Genomic DNA, 14,919 nt, shown 5'->3' with positions numbered 1-14,919 from the left:
TTTCATTCCTAGATCTTTGTTTAAGAGATGCAGATGTTTGTACCGTAGGAATTTTGCTGTGAGTGGTGACTCCATTTCAGTCAATCCAGGTCAGCCTACTCTAGTGCAAATCTAGACTAACAATCAGCATGTTAATGAGCTTAAAACAGAGGGACAGGGACAAAGATTGAGTTCAAAAGATGACTACAGGGCACAAGCACATTCTAAACATACTCACATGATCTGAGCATGTGATTTATTTACTGGAGAAATATGGACAGGATAGTGAGAACAAATCATTAGAGACATGGTAAATAAATGAAGCCCTGTGGTATGAAAGGAACTACCAAAAGAGAAGTTTAGCTTTTGTTCTTCATCCTAGTTCATTAAATACTTGCATGAATCTTCAAAAAGCATTAAACAAAAAGAGTACAATACAGTTTAGAGAATAAAGACCTAGAATCCATTCTGAAACACCTTCAGAAATACATCTATTCAGAAATACTTTATCAATTATTAAGTTATTGGTTAACAACATAGATTATTGGTAGTAGTGACTGAAGAAAGGAAGTATATCGTGAAAAGCACTGATTCCCAACCTGTGGGTGGATGGTCACTGGCCATTGTGTTATCATACGAGTCTCACAGAATGAGTAATTACCTTATTATAAGGGACTGGGATTCTATATATATCTTGTGTGAAGACTAAATTATCTGTTCTTATATACCCATTTGGTACTATATTTCAAAGAATGTGCACTTTTTGATTAATATGACATAGATGCTTTTCAAAAGTAACAGAATTTATAGTAAGTTTTTTGCCTATATATTTTCTCAATGAAGGATACTGAAAGAACAATTGTTGTATAAGGATCAATATATTTTTGACATTGAAAGGGATCATCACACTGAAAATGGTAAGAATCTACTCACTTAATGAATATAATTTATAGCTATAAAGGAAAAGCCATAAAGTTTCAAAACATCAGTTTAGACCTATTTCTCTGATCTATAATTTGAAGAAAAAACCTTCTGCTGTGGTTACTTTTGGAATTACCCAGTCCTGTGTTTATATTACCCAGGGACTACAATAACTTCCTTTAGAAAACACAACCCTTAATTCCAGAAATTCCAACAATTTAAAACACTAGATTGAAAGTAATGATTGTGACAGAGCTTTATAATTGTAAATTACTATATTACTTAAGAATCAGGAAACCCCATCTTTTAGGAACACTGCTTAGAATAAACATTTCTAAAAGGGTTATCTGGGCAACTGGATTTTTGTTTTTCTCTTCTCTCATTTAGGGATTACCTCACTCCCTCTTTCTCATGTACATGCGGACACACACACATATTACACACATGACATGGGACCCACATAGCACCAACACCCCTACAGAGCCCTGCCCTGTCTGCCACTAAAGAATATCCCTCTGAAAATATAACTCAGAGCTAGTTTACCCTTAAACTGTCTTCTTCATAGGATTTCCAATTCCACAGTAGATAAATCTAGCAGGACATCTCAGTACCTCCACGTCTCTTTTATTCATAGCTGCCTCCCTACATCTAGCAGAGTGCCTTCTCATTATAGCTTCTCAGTACATCTCTGAAACTGATATTCAGGATGACAATTCTGATTCATGAAGAAAGGCCAAATTACATGTCTTATATTTTATATTAGAGGAATGTAGAAGAAATTATTTTTCCCATTCACTTAATAAATACACACAATGTAGGAGGCTCTGTGCAAGATATTAAAAAAGAATGACTAAGATGTAGTTTTAGTTTATGTGCAACTCATAGCCTGTTAAGGGGAGATTAGAAACACATATGAATGTCCATAAATAAAGCAGAAGGCAATATTCAGTGAGAAGTACAGCCAAGGAGAGAAGGTAGGATTGACAGTTTATAAACAAAAAGCTTTGAAGGCTGGCTAGACTGTTCAGATTTATTTTATAATTAAGTGTGAGAATGTTGAAGCTTTGTGAGAAATGTTATGCTAATCAAAAACTAACAAACAAAATTAACCTGAAGGTTGAGGGTAGAATAGAATGAACAAGGGAAAGACTAAGTCAGAGAAACCAGCCAGGAATCTAACAATGGTCCATGGATAGTAGCATGGTTAAACTTGGATAGTACAAATGGAGATACATACGTAAGCCAATGAGATTTTGTGTATGTACAACTGATGGTACTCAAATAGGAAACTGATGCCCAATTTGAGGAAAATCTTAGGAGGGGAAGAGTTGTGCCTAAAGACACACAGTAAGTTTCATGGCAGAGCTGGGATGTAGACACAAGTCAAATGCAGACTTAATTACCCTACTTGCCACAAGTGGATGCCTGTTTTATGCCAAGAATCACACAGAGTTTTTTGTTGGCAGTTTCTTTGTTTAATTCTAATTTTGAGATTCTAAGCATAAAGAGGCTGGAATGAACACGGCATGAAGAATAAAAATAAGAAAAATAGATAAAGTGATATCCTAATGTTTAATTAAGTTTAAAAGATTGGTGCTAAAGGACTGTAATTCTTAACATTACTTAAGGAGTCTGAATATCAGAGGTTTGTTGCATTTGTTCTAGATCAATTTCTTGCTCAGTTGGTTCATTTGATCTGTTGTTTGGGGTATACAAAATGTACTTTGCTCAATTTGGGAAAATACAGCAGGGAAAGAATGATAAAAATTTTATGGAGATTTTTTCAAAGGAGATCAAATAGATCCCGATCCACTTGGATATCATTTTAAAATATTTTGATTTCTTCTTATTTTAAATTCAAGAGCCTCCTAAGTATTTTATATATCTATCAACAGGTTGAAGTCGATAAGAAGTTTTAAGCATTATTTTATAATCTATGTCCTTAAATTTGAACCAAAGAAGAGCCATGTTCTGGAGACCTGTACTAATAAGATTAAAGAACAGTGAAGGCATGAAGACTCTTAAATTCAATGGCTCTTCAAATACTTCAAAAGCTGCTGTGTTTGCTCAGCCACTTGATAAAGTGTCTGTTCAAAGTATAAGGATTTTGATGTAAGAAGTGCTATCATTTATACCATTCTGCACTAAACTCACTTCACTCCTGCTGATGAAACTAGGGAAATTTATTGTAAGGTACAAACCCTGAGGTTTCAGACTGAGTGACAATAAAAGGGGTTCTCTAGTGAGTAGATGACCATAAAGATGGCAAAGCTGGTAAGTTACCATATATCTTTAAATCTAAGACACCATCGATTTTAAGATGAATTATTTTGTACGACTGCACTAAAAAGAAAAATATCACTACCATGTCAGTCACTGTAGGACATATCCCAGTTGACGACATGTTAAAAAATGTACACTTAGAACATATGAATTTGGTATGCTATTTTCAGATATGATTCTTTAATCAACCCACCCATAGTATTATGATTTCAATAACTTTTGGGAGTTAAGTGACCCTTAGAGAAAGAATGTATTACCAAAGGCAGAAAACATTAGGTACAAAATTCTGCTGCTGCTGCTGCTGCTAAGTCGCTTCAGTCGTGTCCGACTCTGTGTGACCCCACAGATGGCAGCCCACCAGGCTCCACTGTCCTTGGGATTCTCCAGGCAAGAACACTGGAGTGGGTTGCCATTTCCTTCTCCAGTGCATGAAAGGGAAAAGTGAAAGTGAAGTCGCTCTGTCGTGTCCGACTCTTAGCGACCCCATGGACTGTAGCCTACCAGGCTCCTCCGTCCATGGGATTTTCCAGGCAAGAGTACTGGAGTGGGGTGCCATTGCCTTCTCCGACAAAATTCGAAGGAACTATAAACAAACGTTTGGTGATCTAAGAACAGGTGGTAGAAAATAAAAATAATTTCATGTTTTTAACAGTCTAAAGATAACTAGCCAACACAAGACTTGCCTCAGTCTTCTAACATAATGTTCCTCCTTTTATGCTTCATAAATTGAATTTAATTTATTGCCAGCCACAATTCACAAATCTTGTATAGCATTTTGGCTGTATAGCATCTCCAATAGATCTGCCCCTCTATTTCATAAATATACTTAAATTATACCTCATTTATTGTCCTGAACCATAGACCAGGTCATAAATGACAACCTTTAGTTGCTCTCTCTGGTCTCTTTCCAAATACAGAAGTAGCAAAAACTAGTGACATGCTGCTGTATATTTTATGGATGTAGGTATATGTGTGTTACAGTGAGACAGGTGTGTGTGTGTGTCTGACTTAGGCATTTCTGTCTTTAGCTTTGTCAACTAGAATATATAGAGATTTTAAAATTCACCACTGGAAATAAGTTCTGATATTTTCATTTTTTGTTTGAAACTATGTTATGGCTGTGGGCATTTGTGAGTTTATTACTTTCAATAGACAATATTCATTTAGCTTCTTTTCTCTACCTAACTTTAGTTTTAAAAAACTCCTACAATATTATAATATTTCTAAAATAAAATTAAAACAGAGGGTAATATAAAAATAAATATGAAATTTACTACTGAATATAGCCAAAGTATATTTTAAATTATAATGAAAGGCAAATGGAAGTTCCCTTTAAGGGTACAATATATTTTTTAAAGTTCTTATTAGTTTACATTAAAATTTTATTGTCTTTGCAAAAAGGAACAAATTCAATATATGAGCTACATATGAATTCAAGTTTGCGAACACTGTCTTCATTACAAGTTTAAATGACAACCACATGTTTTAATTAAGTGCAAAACAGAAGTATATTTATAGTATAGTTTAGGATGTGCTTCTTTCATGAACAGGTTTCTGACTTTAGCCTAGAAAATAAACTCTAGACCATGCAAACTTACTTCCTTAATTATACACTCTTAGAAACTGTACAATGCAGAATAGCAATAAAACAAATTCAAAGGAGGAGGGGCTCAAATATAATCACTACATTAATTAATGGATTGCTATGCTTTTCAAAATGCATTTTCACGCAAATTATTAGTTTATTCTTAGACATGCTTAATGACACACATCAGTAACAGCAAATCAAATGATAATATAAAATACTGAGCACTGCATATTTCTCTATGCAAATAAGAATATTATTCTAAATACTTTACAGAATTCTTTGACTAACCTAATTAGCAACTTTTCTTTGTCCTAGAAGATTATATAACTTGAACTAAAAAATGTTATTTTTTCTCAGTAACTCAAGATAAGAAAATAACAAAAAAATATGCTCACACTTATAGACTAACTACCCTCTAAAATTATTGCTCTTTGCCTGTACCATTAAGGATTACCCAAGGGTAGTGGTTTAGTTGCTACATCCTATCCAACTCTTGGAACTTCACGGATGGTAGCTCACCAGGCTCCTCCATCCATGGGGTTTCCTAGCAAGAATACTGGAGTGGGTTGCCATTCCCTTCTCCAGGGGATCTTCCTGACCCAGGGATTGAACCCTGGTCTCTTGCACTGCAAGCAGATTCTTTACCAAGTGAGGTACCAAGGAAGCCCCAAGGATTATCCAAAGAACTTATAAATTCAATTATTTGATGAAGCAATATCAGCTAGTGAGAACTGCGAAAGAGAGAAACAACAGATTTTTACACATCTTTCAAACAACATGCTTTCTCATCAAAATGAGTTTTGACCATGCAGATGCAACATTTTTTACAAATATATTGTGCTTTTGAACTCAATTTTAACATAGGCTATAAAGAAACATCTTCACTCAAACTTATGTTAATACAGCCTTTAATTGAGTTCTATGCAATATATATAAAGGGAAAAGATCATTGGAAACTTCAAAATTCCTGAAAAATAATGAGAATTGCAAGCATAAGTAAGCATCATCTAAGCCATTTCATGCAGACAGATAAGAATAGGAGAAAGACTCCTACAACAGTAAAAAATAGTGGGTGCATGGCTTTGGGGTCCAACAATTACATTCTAACTTGAGTTGTTAATTACCAACCGTGTATCTTCCAGCAAGTTACTGAATTTCCTTAAGGATAATTTTATCATTGTTAAAATTGGGATAATATATCAGAGGGTTACTGTGAGGATTCACAGAAACAGTGTACATCAAGTTCCTGACAGAGTGCCTAGCACTGGGAAACGTGCCCAAGTTATTAGCTGCTCTTTATATTATTATTATTATTATTGGCCCTGGACCATTTAAACTGCTAGCTCAGGTGATGAAAAATGTAAAAGTATGTCAACTTACTCTCTTACTTTTTCATCCAACTTGGCCTTTTCTTTCTTGTTGATCTTTATTTCCCTTCCTCTCCCCCATGACTTTATTCTCATTAGAATCTAAACAATTTCCCTGTTATTTAAAAAGATTGAACACTGAAGCTTAACTGGACAGTACCTTGACCTCTTTGAGGACTAAACACTTAAAATTTTTAGTTTATTTTTTTAATGCTCCTCATGCTTTTGAGAAAGACTGAGAAGACTACTCTGAACATCGTAACTGAAAATTAAACACTTCCCTGGTGGCTCAATTGGTAAAGAATCTGCCTGCAATGCAGGAGACCTGGGTTCGATCCCTGGGTTGGGAAGATCCCCTGGAGGGGGGCATGGCAACCCACTCCAGTATTCTTGCCTGGAGAATCACATGGACACAGGAGCCTGGGGGGCTACAGTCCATGGGGTCGCAAAGAGTCAGACATGACTGAGTGACTAAGCACCCAGCACACCCTCTTGCATTTGCCCCAATTTTTCAACATAGCATCATCCACTTTGATCATCCTATAAATCTAATTATTATATTTTTTCTCTTTCTTTAATTTAAATAAATCTCTATAAGGGAGTTGTACTTCCCTACCCACCCCTCCTCCCCTCTACCTAGGACCTGGATTAATACCTGGCATATTTACTGAGTGGATCTTCTCTGCATTATTTTCCTATTGCAGTCTCCTCCCTGGGTTTTGATCTATGTGTGCTTTTGCTAAACTTTAAGAAATAATTTAATACTCCTTCGGTCATAAAAAAACCACCTTGAATTTCTTCCCTTGTTTTTTCTGTATAGATCTGTACAATATAACTTCTAACACAATGCCACTTCATTATCTATAAAGTTTTACTTGAGACATTTTAAAAGATTTCTTTTTCTTTCTTTTTGGAACAGTCACAACAGTTAAACAAATGCATGTCAGCTTGAAGCAATTAGTTCTCAAGTGAATAACTGATTAGTATGAGCCCTGGAGATAGACATTTTATATAATTCTTAGTTGAAGTGGGTAAACGATTACACGTTCACTAAAGCTGACATATATTCAAAGACTTGTATTATCAACCTGACTAGTGAGCTTTCTTTATACAGATGACTAAACTTAAGCATTGAACATCACAGTAACTTGTGAAAACCATATATATACACATATACATGTACATTTTAAGTACATATATGTGTATATATGTATATATAAAAAATTTGGCAAGGCCAGGATATGCACTTAGGTATAGTATTTGCTATCACTCTACCACCATCTGCCAGTTAAGTCTGCATTGTAAATGAACATTAAGATACTTAACCGTTTGAAGGCTGATTCATTTAGTGTTGGTAACAGAAACATCCTTTTGATATATTTGAAGTCAGAACTTATTAGCAGTAATGAATCATCAATATATTGGTGCACACCAGTATTCTTGTGAGGGAAATCCCTTGGACAGAGGAGCCTGTTATGCTACAGTCCATGGGCTCATAAGACTGGGACATGTCTTAGTGACTAAGAACCATCACTATCATAGTCAATACATACACTTCTTTGTATTTTAACTTTTAAGACCAAATAGAAAATCTAATACCTTAGGGCTTACTCGGTGCTTTAGAAAGGTAAATGAGAAGGGGTTGAGCTAGCTTCCCTTGAGAAAGTGGCAAGCAAAGCCTACCGGAGTTTGTGTATGTGTGTGTGTATGTGCCCAAACATGTACCATTATGCCCAGTCATTCCTGAGCACTTCTGGGCACATAGCCCATGCCTATCAAAATTTTCCCCAGGTTAAGCATTGTGAGAGGAAAGGTTCAAAGTAAACACTTCTCCATAGGCATCAAAAACATTGAGTGAAAGAGCTATAAACTCACATTATGTGATTGTTAATATATGTATTTCCTACTGCTGCTACTGCTAAGTCACTTCAGTTGTGTCCGACTCTGTGCGACCCCATAGACGGCAGCCCACCAGGCTCCCCCGTCCCTGGGATTCTCCAGGCAAGAACACTGGAGTGGGTTGCCATTTCCTTCTCCAATTCATGAAGGTGAAAAGTGAAAGTGAAGTGGCTCAGTCATGTCCGACTCTTAGCGACCCCATGGACTGCAGCCTACCAGGCTCCTCTGTCCATGGGATTTCCCAGGCAAGAGTACTGGAGTGGGTTGCCATTGCCTTCTAGTATAGTACTTTACAAGCATCTATAAACCCATCATATTGGTTTAGTCTTACTACGCAGATGTGGAAAAGAATTACACATGGAAAGTGTAAGCTGCTGAGTTGTTTTTGCAAAGTGCATTTTTGTACAATTCAAAACAAAATCAACAAATGTCTTAGCTGTGATAGTCAAATATAAAGATAACTTACACAACTGAATGAGTAAAAACTCTGGCACATTTTGAATCAAATTCTATGTAGACTTAATTATTTATTTTATAGTTATTTAACAAGTATTGAGTTTTAAAGGTCAGTTTTCATTACAATCCCAAAGAAGGGCAATGCCAAAGATTATTAAAATTACCCCACAGTTGCACTCATTTAACATGCTAACAAGGTAATGCTCAAAAATCTGCAAGTGAGGCCTCAAGAGCATATGGACTGAGAACTTCAGATGTACAAACTGAATTTAGAAACGGCAGAGGAATCAGAGGTCAAATTGCCAACATCCACTGGATCATAGAAAAAGCAAGAATATTAAAAAAATAATCTACTTCTGCTTCATTGACTATGCGAAAGTCTTTGACTAAATGAATCACAACAAACTGCAGAAAATTCTGAAAGAGAATTTTTTCTGAGAAATTTTCTCGAGATATCTGTATGCAGGTCAAGAAACAATAGCTAGAACTGGACATGGAACAACAGACTGGTTCCAAATTGGGAGAGGAGTACGTCAAGGTTGTATACTGTTACCCTGCTTATTTAACTTCTATACAGAGTACAACATGCAAAATGCAGGGCTGGATGAAACACAAGCTGGAATCAAGATCACTGTGAGAAAAATCAATAACCTCAGATATGCAGGTGACTCCACCCTTATGGGAGAAAGTGAAGAAGAACTAAAGAGACTCCTGATGAAAGTGAAAGAGGAGAGTGTAAAAGCTGGCTTCAAACTCAACATTCAAATAAATAAGATCATGGCATTTGGTCCCATCACTTCATGCAAATAGATTGGGAAACAATGGAAACAGTGACAGACTTTATTTTCTTGGGCTCCAAAATCACTGCAGATGGTGGCTGCAGCCATGAATTCAAAAGACGCTTGATCACTGGAAGAAAACAAACCTAGACACCGTATTAAAAAGCAGACACAGTAAAGGTCTGTCTAGTCAAAGCTATCCACTAGTCACGTATGGATGTGAGAAGTGGACCATAAAGAAGGCTGAGCACCAAAGAATTGATGCTTTTGAACTGCGGTGTTAGAGAAGACTCTTAGAGTCCCACTGGAAAGCAAGGAGATCTAACCAGTCAATACTAAAGGAAATCAGTCCTGAATATTCGTTGGAAGGACTGATGCTGAAGCTCCAATACTTTGGCCACCTGACGTGAAGAGTGGACTCACTGGAGACGATGCTAATGCTGGAAAATTTTGAAGTCAGGAAGAGAAGGGGGCAACAGAGGCTGAGATGGTTGGATGGCCTCATTGACTCAATGGACACGAGTTTGAACAAACTCTGGGAGATAGCGAAGGTCAGGGAAGCCTGGCGTGCTGCAGTCCATGGGATTGCAAAGACTCAGACATGACTGAGTGACTGAACAATAAAGTAATAAGAGTATATTTCTCAATGTTTACAAATATGAGACCCAGAAATACCTACTGTCATACAAGTTACATGAGCTTTTGTGAGATAAAAATGTTAGGGTAAGAGAATAAACTGAAGAAAGGAATATTTCAGAATCAGAAAAGAATACTACCACCATAGAACCTATTGACTTTGTTTTCCTTTACTGAACAAAAAGGAAGAGGGTTAGAAGCAAAAGTAGTGGAGTGAAAATTGACTCTCCCTAAATACTAAAGGGGACTTCCTTCGTGGTACAGTGGTAAAGACTCTGCCAGAAAATGCAGGAGACGTGAGTTTGATCCCTGGCTCAGTATGATCCCCTGGAACAAGAAACGACAATCCACTCCAGTATTCTTGCCTGGAAAATTCAGTGGGCAGAGGAGCCTGGAGGGCGGGCTAAGTCCATAGGTTTGCAAAGAGTCAGACATGACTGAAGTGACTAAGCACACAAACACAAAAATAATAAAGAGCTTATCAGGAAAAATTACAGTAATGGTTATAATTTTACAGACAGAAAATAATTTTGTTTCAATTAGTGTTCCTATAATAGACATTTATTGTCTGCCAATATAAAGGTAATGGGGCTTCCCTTGTGGCTCAGTGGTAAAGAATCTGCCTGCAATGCCGGAGATGTGGGTTCAATTCCTGTGTCAGAAAGATCCCCTGGAGAAGGAAATGGCAACCTATTCCAGTATTCTTGCCTGGGAAATCCCATGGACAGAGAAGCCTGGTGGGCTACAGTCCACGGAGTTGCAGAGTTGGACATGACTTAGCAACTCAACAACAATGAAAGGTAATATGACTGTACTTAAGTTATACATTCATTAATTAAATAATTTTACTTGATAACATCTAAAGAATGCTTTCCTTATTCAACAGTTCACATCATAAAACTACCAAGAAAATCAGTCAGTTTCACAGATAAATTTCACAAATAAAATAGGAATTAGGAATTTTTCCATTATTAGGGTAAGATACCACATTAATAGAAACAGAAATGGTTCTTACACAGGGTTATAACTGAAACCACTGTTTCTGAGAACACATTGTTCATGGCTTTACTTTTTCCACTTTTCTCTGGAAAAAGATAACTTTCTTTTGGCTATAGCATCCATATATCCTTAGGAACCTTTAAATAGTTATAGGGAACCAGTAATTATATCATGGATTAATTTTCAGAAATCTTGTGGAATACTCAAGGTACCATATTCACATTTAAATTAAACACTGAGCCCTCAGTTTGACCCTGTGAGATTCTGAGTTAGAAAAGTTTAATAGAAAATGGTGAAAATAAAAATATCTCACTTACAGAAGATCCAAGCAGCTTTCTCATAGGCAGGAGATAGTCAGTGGAAAAAAAAGGGGGAGGGGGGCTAATTTCTACAGAGACCCAGAAGGAAAAGGTAAATTAACATTCAGTATTAGAGATTTATTGTAGATAATGAATGCTCTATTTAAAAAAAATGTCATCAGATATAAAGGTGACAAATATAATTTATTTTTCAAAATAGAAGAGAACAATCTGTTCTGGACTGATTAAATAAAAGACTATTTAAAAAGAAAGCTAGATATGAAATCTTTCAGGCCAATGTTTCATTGTGGCTTTCCTTCCATTAGAGCTTGCAATGCTATTCCACAGGAAAGGGAAAAAATTTACTAAATGAGATAGTTTAAGTGTAAAGCACTTGTAGCATGCAAAATGTAGTAAGTTTGGAATAGATGGTAGATCTTATTATGAAAGTTTGTTCAGCAAGTATTCTGACAGCAGACTCCATAATTTTAAATTCTACAAAATCATGATGTATGTTATTTATAATGTTTTATCAATTTTTTCCTTCTACCATTTAATTAAATATCTGTTCTAAGGGGAAAGCAACGGATTATAGAAATCTTTGTGTTTTAATTAATTAATTTTAAACAACTTCAGGGGCTTTTCCACCTTTAGAGAGTCCTATCCTCCATCTATCTATCCATCCACCCATCTGTCTATTCATCCATCTATCTATCCATCATCCACTCATCTGCCCATCTCTCTCTTCATCATCATCTATCCATTTATCCATTCGTCCATCCTTCCATCAACAATTTAGTTTTATGTTTACCTCATATATTTCAAGTAAAAATATAATTGCTAATATGCAGGTAAGAGAGATACTCAGCCTTACAAAGTATCTTGGTGTCAATTTCCATATAACAATATCTGAATATTCATTGGAAGGACTGATGCTGAAGCTGAAGCTTCAATACTTTGGCCACCTGATGTAAAGAACTGACTCATTGGAAAAGACCCTGATGCTGGGAAAGATTGAAGGCAGGAGGAGAAGGGGATGACAGAGAACGAGATGGTTGGATGGCATCACCAACTCAATGGACATGAGTTTGAGCAGGCTCTGGGAGTTGGTGATGGACAGGGAAGCCTGGTGTGCTGCAGTCCATGGGATCACAAAGAGTCAGACATGACAGAGCGACTGGACTGAATACTTCCTTTCACAAACTGGTAAAAATAATTATGCTAGGAACAAATGTTTTCCTCTCATTAGTGATACAACTAGCAGGGGAGAATGTACTGTTTTTATAGGATCCAATAGTATTTCTGATTTCTTTATTCCCCAGAAGGACAAGAAACAGAGAAGAGAAATCTTGACTGAGCTATTTATTGTTAGTTGAATTTCTGGAACCAGAGACCATCACTGAGCAATTGAGCTATGAACCAAAAACAGAAATGGTGTTGAATGTCTCAGAAGCACTGAACAGCACTCAGTTACTAAAAAAATCTAAAAACATATGTGTGTAGTAAGGGCTCACTCATTATTCATTACTGCCTATAGTCTTATGAATATATATTAAGCCAATCTTAAAGTGTTACATCAGTTACAAAATATTTTTCTTACTTTGTGATTCATCTCAAATTTCTGAGTAGAGAAATGAAGCTAAATCATAGGCTCTTTATTGCCAGTGGAGGTGGGGTACACATTTGTCATTATCATTAAATCTCAGGGATTTCTGGACAGGGTTTAACAATGAAAAATTACTGAAAGTACCTCTAGGTAATGTTTAGAAATATCACTTTCATCTTGAAACTAAAGAAGGTGAACCAAGGCCATGAGTATACATCCATAGTGAAGCCATTGAAACAAAAGAGGGACTTAAATATAGCACTGTTAGTAGGATTACCTGTCCCTGTTCACATAAAGAGCTTCATCACTATATGGCCACACAGAGTAAAAGCACACACTTTCTCTCTCCTCACATATGCACACAAGGAAAAGAAACACACTTGCAACTGTTCAAAGTCACTATGTAGATCTTTTATCAGAAACACTTATATTTCTTAAAATTTTTTTTTTTATCAAAACTTGGTAAACGTGGAAAACTATAATGTTAAGCTCTATATTTTTAGTCCAGAAATTAACCTTTACATATCAAATCTGAATAGAATGTGGCCATCTAGCTAATCCTAAATTAAGTCCTTTGTTTTTATTTGCTGCACAAAGCCCAGATTCCAATAAACACAGAATGTTATATAATCAAAGGCTCCTGTAAACTAAGCAACTCACAGCCACATCTCTGCCTTCAGTGATCACACTTCAGTGAATCATCCAAGTGACCTTATTTGCTCATAAGAAACTCTGTGTACAGGTTGCAAATGTCAGTGTCTGAATTTACATTTTAAAAAGTACATCTTGCAGCAGTTTAATGAAAATATTGCAAAGATCTTGAGTCAGAGCCAACTATTTACTCATCTGTTCCCTTAGTTTTAAATATTTTTGGCCTGGATTCACACAGTTTTCACAAGCCATACTTGACGATTACTCCTCTAAATATTGCAGTATTGTAACAGTTTGAAAAGCCATTTGGGAAGGGGGCTGCTATTACACTATTATTCCCACACCCACCTCAACAGCATGCCTTCAAAAGATTTGGAAACATTTGATACTGGTGTTGTTTATGCTCTTGGAGTGATAAGAATCTGTATCTACCAAGAGGCATACTTTATAAATGATCTATTAGGGCTTAACACTTATGTGAATATTTCACAGTAAACTTAATTGACGTGATGCACCAGAAGAGTCTCAGTTTGAACAAAGAACTACAGCACATTTATATTCCCCTCCAGAATGAAGAGAAATCAGAGTAATTGACCTGAGTCAATTATTTCATGTTTTATTCTTTAAAAATACCTTTTAGTTTTTTTCTTCTCTTTTGGATGATGATGACAGGAGTCATGGGGAAGAATTTGTTGGGAAAAATTTGTAGAGGGTGATGGTGAGCTACTGAGGGAACCTGACGAGAGAAAAGTTCATGCCATGAAATTGTGTATGATGCTCTCATGCTGCCTATTCTCCCAGAACTATAACACGATCACTTTGAACATTACAGAAATAAATCATCGTTGCTAATGTCACTGTTACTGCCACCACTGACCACATGTATGCACCCATGAATGGACAGAAAGAGGAAGAACATGGGCTTTGTAACACACTGCTCGACCTTCAGCAGCCGTGTGCTGGAGGGAAGTTAGATAGTTACATAAAGCCCTCATTTCCTGATCAGTCACATGAATCTAACACAACCTACCTTACAGGGCACCTAGAAATATTAAACTAGATTTTTTTTAAATGGCTAGCAAACGGACCTCAAAAGAGATCCCCTACACCCACACTTCCCCCTCCATCCCTCAAAATGAGGCATCATCATTTGTTACTCAAAATGGATTAGAGAGAGCAGTCTGTCCTTAGGGGTTTAGCAATCTTCCTTTCGATTCAACATTGATTTGATAATGGTCTAAGTGAAGAAATGTGACCATAGAAATAAAATACTGATTCTGATACTATAAAGGGAATTATGTTTCTTTCTGCCCAGCTAAACAATGTAAAATCATCAACAAATATACTACCTCATACAGCATTTTGTCTTCCTGAGCATGTAACTCTGAATGTACCTCCTTAGCCAGTACATTGGGTCTCAGTTCTGTTTTACTCACGTTACTATCCACTGAATGAA

The 14,919-nt window shown here is 36.3% G+C and overlaps 1 protein-coding gene and 1 long non-coding RNA gene across 2 annotated transcripts in view; both read right to left on the bottom strand.

The window, feature by feature from the left end:
* Positions 1-14,919, bottom strand: part of GBE1 (1,4-alpha-glucan branching enzyme 1) — a 297,215-nt gene that overhangs the window by 12,560 nt on the left and 269,736 nt on the right. The gene's annotated exons all lie outside the window — the stretch shown is intronic.
* Positions 7,032-10,225, bottom strand: LOC145531028 (uncharacterized). The gene is made up of 2 exons (XR_014072127.1): positions 8,293-10,225; positions 7,032-7,608 (listed from the first exon to the last, which is right to left on the bottom strand). It is a non-coding gene; the product is annotated as an uncharacterized LOC145531028 (long non-coding RNA).

The sequence above is a fragment of the Giraffa tippelskirchi genome, chromosome 2, assembly GCF_054371585.1.
Source record: "Giraffa tippelskirchi isolate mGirTip1 chromosome 2, T2T-mGirTip1v1.2.pri, whole genome shotgun sequence".
In the NCBI taxonomy this organism is placed as follows: Eukaryota; Metazoa; Chordata; class Mammalia; order Artiodactyla; family Giraffidae; genus Giraffa; species Giraffa tippelskirchi.
Note: the sequence above shows the minus strand (reverse complement) of the source record. Positions and strands in the feature narration are given on the sequence as shown.